We start from the raw sequence: 5,863 nt of genomic DNA, 5'->3' as shown, positions 1-5,863 counted from the left end.
TCTTTCTTTCTTTCTTTTCTTTCTTTCTTTTCTTTCTTTCTTTCTTTCTTTCTTTCTTTCTTTCTTTCTTTCTTTCTTTCTTTCTTTCTTTCTTTTACTATAGCTGGAACTCTGAGAAGGCTCTGTCAGAGTCTTGGAGAGTCTATATGAAAGCTCAGTCTTCTGGTTGATTCCTCAGGTTTCTGGAGTTTACTACACAGAAATATTTTCCTATTCTGATTTTCCCACTAGACCATAATGACTTAGATTATTTCTTACTTTCTGATTTGGCTGGTGCTATTCCAGAGGGTCAGGTTTTATATATATCATGTTCCTAAACAAAATTCCTAGGAAGGTATTTTAAATGAATTTATTTTCTATTTACTATATCTTCATAAGCCATTCAACCAGAAAAGAAAATGAAGAAAGAGCAAAACAGCTGAAAGCCTCAAAGTCCAAGTCAGTCTCACACGCGTGCGAATCATTTCAGAAGCACTTGGGAAGCTTGCCAGCCAATTGGAAGTGTTGGATTTATTGTGACAACTCAAAACACAATTCTGAGCTAAGGTCATCACCATTGGAAAGGTTCTGCTTTACAAATGTGGAACTTTCCTGGGTTGCCCACTTTGCCTTCAAATATTTCAATACATTTTAATCAAAACTCACAGCACAGAAGTGTTTTCTCCCTTTGCAGCCCCAGCAAGGTCCTCAGCTGCTACTACAATAAGAGTTTGCACAGCCTCTTTTAGGGTTTTCGTTTACTCTCCACCCACCTCATCTCTCTAACCAGTTTCCTACACAGTCTTATCACTAACTACCCCCCTCGCTCCCCAAATCTCTCCCATGTTCTCGACAATGTAAACATTGGAGTGGGGGTCTGAGAGAGCCTGAACGATTCAAGCACATTAGGAAGAGAGCAAGGCTGGGTTCTGTAGAAGTGAAAAGTTTGGGGAGGGAAAATATGATTCTGGGTATTTCTGTTGGAAAGAATCAGACATAGTTTTTGGTTTCGCTTTTCATTTCTATAAGCCTTTTTGCTTACTGGAAACATTTGCTATGGGTCAGATGCACAGAGCTGGAGGACAGAAGGGACAGGTCACCTCCCTTGCCTGCTCACCTTCAAGGACCTGCAGGATGTCCTGCCAGGTCCACACTGGACCCAGCGTTGTTTAACATTTTAATTAACAAATTGGCATTCAAAGGAAACTTGGTGAATTCCAGCCTTGATTCTAGGCAGATGAGTTAATAGAATAGCAATTGGGAGCACAGAGAACCTTCTGTATCTTGACCTGGGGTCTCATTTAATAAAATAATTGGTGAAGTGTTTATCTAGCTGTATACTTAGGTTATGTTCATTTCACTGTCTACTTCTAAATTTAAAAATTTACATGCAGACACATAAGGTAAATGGCGACTTAGAGCAATACATTTCTTAGCAGAAAGAAGAAAATTACAAAGGATTTGAGGAAAATACTGAGAGGCCCATTTTCCCCCCAGAATTCCCCAGAGGCAGTAGGTAACAACAGAGAAGGAGGGACAACAATGGGTTGAAAAATGGGGGGGAGGGGTTAAAAGTCTCAGACAAGCTTATTGGACTCCCAAAGCCTCCTTGAACCTCCTTCATGGAGCTAACTGGCTACTCTGTCCCTCTCCTCAGCAAGAGACTACAGGGTTTTCTGGATGAAGTGAATAGGCCTTTGAGATTTGGGATTCCAGAATACCAGGCTGAGCAGCGAAAGTTACTTTGAGATCCAGTGCGCCCTGGGATGAGACATGAGATTGTCTAATTTCATTATAAACACGAGAATTTACAGTGTGTACAAGTTGCATTGCTATTTTTAAAAATTAAGTAAGACTAACATGAAAACACTTAAACAGTGGTGAAATATCTGGAAGCCAATTGGTGACCTCACCAATTGGTGACCTCACACTGTTCTTATCAGTGTTCATCAGTGTTTGGCTCTAGATTTGTCAGCTTAAAATAAAAGCTGCATAAGGAACCAGCAAAAAACTGAAAGTGATCAAATATAACTGACCACAGTGAAAAGATGTGAAGTGCACTTTCCTGGAGGTAGTTAAAAAATAAAAAAAAGGAATGTCTGGATTGGCTTTAGAAGCAACCCCCCTCCTGGGCTTCCATGGTGGTGTAAGGGGTTAAAGTCTCAGCACTATCAAGCTATAGCCAGCTACAGCTCTTGAAGTTGGACCCCCAGCCAGGCAGCTGACCCACAGGGCACAGCAGACCTCTCTTGTCCCGTCACTGCTGTTCCCCTCAGCAGTGTATTTCAGTAGATCCACCTGTTCTGTTCCCCACTCTAGAGAATCCTTTTACCTCCCCCCACAACCACATCTGGCCTACACCCAACTCTGTGTGCATAAATAAATAAAAATAATTCTTTAAAAAAAAAAGTGACCAACATTCAATGCAACATTTTGTTTAAACCACTTTGTATTTTTAAAATGTATTTCTGTTTGAAAAAAGACATTCAGGCACACTGGATGCCTTTGTTTCCAAAATAAATATACGAGCAATTATCCATCTTTTTGTCCTTACTCTATGGGCTGTGCTCCAAATGTTTCATTTGGAACTTAATATATCCTTTCCACTTAAATGTAATATCAAGGGTGATTAGGTTACAGGACAACCCACAAAACCCCACATATCCTACAGTGCAGCAGTATTATTTTGGGAAATGAATTTTTAGTTTCAGCCAGGAAGACTGGATTGTAAGCCACCTGGTGATCACCCCAGGTAAGAGACGACCACACCCTGCGACCCCACTATGTGTAAACTGCCTGAGGGGTAAAGACTTCTAACCTGTGCCAGGAGCACCCTCCCTCCCAGCTGTAAGTCACTCCTGCTCTACCATCAAGAAAATGATGAAGAGGACAGGGACTCCGTGAGCTGGTGGGGTGGTGGTGCTGTTGGTGAATATGGCAGTGATGGTTGGGAGCTGCTGGTGTATGCAAATATTCCTCACAGTTCCATTTGGAATAGCCCCCACCTGAAACAACCAAATTCGTCAAGGGGGGATGAGTAAACAAGATTCCATATCATGGGATTTTATTCAGTAACACAAAGGAATGAAATATTGATTCATGCAGCCATATGGGTGAGTCTTAAAAAATAATTATATTGAGTGAAAGATATCTGACCCCTCCCAACCCCCAAAATAGTACATACACTATGGCCCCTTCTACTTAAAATTATAGGAACTATAATCTATACAGATAGCAGTTGCCTGGAGATAGGGAGGCAGGTTTAAGGAAGGGATAAGAAGGCAGAACTAGGGCCCTCCCTGGTAGTGCAACAGTTAAAAGTGCAGAACTTTGAAGCTCGCTGCAGTCACTTCAGTGTGAGTTCTATCTCTGGCCAGGGAGGTGACCCACATGGCTGGCAGACCTCTCCTGTCTCACTGCTCCCCTCAGCAGTGTACTTCATCGATCTGCCTGTTCTGCTCCCTGCTCTGTCTCCGGTGAAGCCTCTCACCGCCCCTGAACCTCTAGCCTATACCCCAGTTCTGTATGCACAAATAAAATCTTTAAAAAATAAATAAATAAAAGGAGGACCTAGAAAGGGACATGGAGACTCCCTTTTGGGGTGGTAGATACATTCATTATCTTGGTTGTGGTGATGATTTCATGGATATATATATATATATATATATATATATATATCCATCAAAACTTACCTTAAATAGGTACAGTTTATTAACTACTAATTATATCTCAAAACCACCACCCCCACAAAGCTACCAATATTTAGACCCTACACCCAAAAGATTCAATTTCATGGGCCTGGAATGGGGTCCACACCCTAGTATGTTTTCAAGGACCCCATGTGGTTCTAATGTGCATCCTGAGAATCACTACACCCCCTTCCTCCCCTCGGAGTGACTCTCCAAACCACTGAGGACTGGCAATAATATTCAGAGTAATGAAGAGATGGGGGATAAGGAGCCAAAAATGGGCAAGCGTTGGGATGCTGCTGCTGCTGGTGATTCATTCCTGACTGTTTATTAAGAACAGCATCGACAGAAAATAGCTGACTCCACTAGGTGGCATTTGGATCCTTCTCTTTAGCATGATTTCCAGGGCAACTGGAGACTCTAGTCCACAGCTGCCCCCAGTCTGTTTGGAGAGGCAGCGCTGGCCACTCTCTGCTGTGTTGTGGTAAAGAAAAGCACCCAGGCTTGTTGGAACATCAGCAACTTGGGAAGAACTTAGCGGGACCCAGTGCTCTCTTCAACCTGGTTTTATAGGCAGAGCAAATTAGATCACTGCAATTTCAATGTCATTTGAGTTTCTAGAATATAAAGAAAAGAGCTATTTTATTCAGGGAGTGAGTAACTCCTGGAGAGCAAATAAATGAAGTTCTCAAGGAGAAGGCCAAGTGCCTTGAGCACAGAGTGCTGCAGAGTGATCACTATGACCAGGGGGCCAACCCAGTTCTTCTCTCTGCTAAGGAATGTTCCTTACCTTTTTGACAGCTTTCCCAAAGCCATGCTAATTTTGAGCTAGTCAAAGGATATAATGACCAGTCCCCTATGTCAGCCGGACCTCAGCATGCCTCTCGTCCTATTTCCCTCTGCAAGGGTCCCACTCCATGTTACTGCCCCTGCCATTGTCTGGCCTCTGCTTTGCTGAGCCAGGGTGACTCACCCCCGATGTCACACAGCCTCAGTCAACCCCGAAGGGGCAAGTATGTAGATTGTTATGACTTGGGGGGTAGACCCATGTGATTTATGCCTTGCTAACTGTGCTTCGCTGTGCCTTCCATCAGGGAACGTAAAGTAAACCTCCAGGAAACAGATAAAACATCCTGAAGAATAACAGCCCATATCACTAGTTTTCCAATTCTCCCCAGAACACATGAGAAACTAGGGGGCAGTGCCTCTGATTTGTCCCTTAGTTCTGTGTGGGCACTTGAAGCTGCACTTGAAGCTCCACTTTCTGGCACCAACCTCACTCTGGCTGCCAGCCTTGCTTCTGCAAGAAAGTATAAGTAAAGGAGCTTAGATATGGGGCCTCGGCTTATGAGTGAGCCCCAGTGTAGTGCTCTTTCCTCTCTTCTACATGTCGGGATTCCACATATTATTTCGTTAAGGGATTCTGCTGATAAAAAGCTTGCGGAGCACCTTCCTGCCTCCTCCTGAAATATCCTCCTTACAAACGTAAGCTGTGTTGCACATTTGGGTGGTTTTCAAGTTATTTCAGAGAATGAGACATTCCCCTCTTTGGAGCCCCTCCCCAGATTGTAAAAGAAGAGAGCATTGCTCTTCCTTATGCAATGTTGTATACGCAAGGCCCCAACCACCAGCCATAATGTCTTCTCTAGTTCTCCCAGATGCTCAGAGCACAGAATTCTCAAGGCAGGTCTGATCTCTGAAAATTTCTCATCATATGCCCAGTACCTTGGCCACCTTCTTCTGGTCTAATGTCCTGGCACTGATTTTGTGGCTCCTCTTTCTACTCTCTTTTTCAATTGTTTAAAAAATATTTTTCTAAATCTTGCATAATTTTTTAAGTAAAATACATATAAAGCCTGAAGAGTCATAATCAACCGAGCACCTGTTTACCTACCCCTCAGGTAAAGAAACACAATACCTTTACCATGGAGTTCCCAGGATATCACTCCATAAACCTATTCTCTTTCCTATTGCCTCCAAGGCAAAACACTATGCTGAATTTTGTATATATCATTTCCTTAATATTCTTTTTTCTAAGATTTATTTACTTATGCATACAAGAACTGGGGTACAGGCCAGAGGTGTGTGTGAGTGAGGGGACTCACCAAAGACAGAGTGAGGAGTAGACAGGCAGATCTATTGAAATACACTGCTGAGGGGAGCAGTGGGTGAGACAGGAGAGTCAGCTGCACCAT

Source organism: Condylura cristata, unplaced genomic scaffold, assembly GCF_000260355.1.
Source record: "Condylura cristata isolate star-nosed mole 26May11 unplaced genomic scaffold, ConCri1.0 scaffold00005, whole genome shotgun sequence".
Taxonomy (NCBI): domain Eukaryota; kingdom Metazoa; phylum Chordata; class Mammalia; order Eulipotyphla; family Talpidae; genus Condylura; species Condylura cristata.
Note: the sequence above shows the minus strand (reverse complement) of the source record.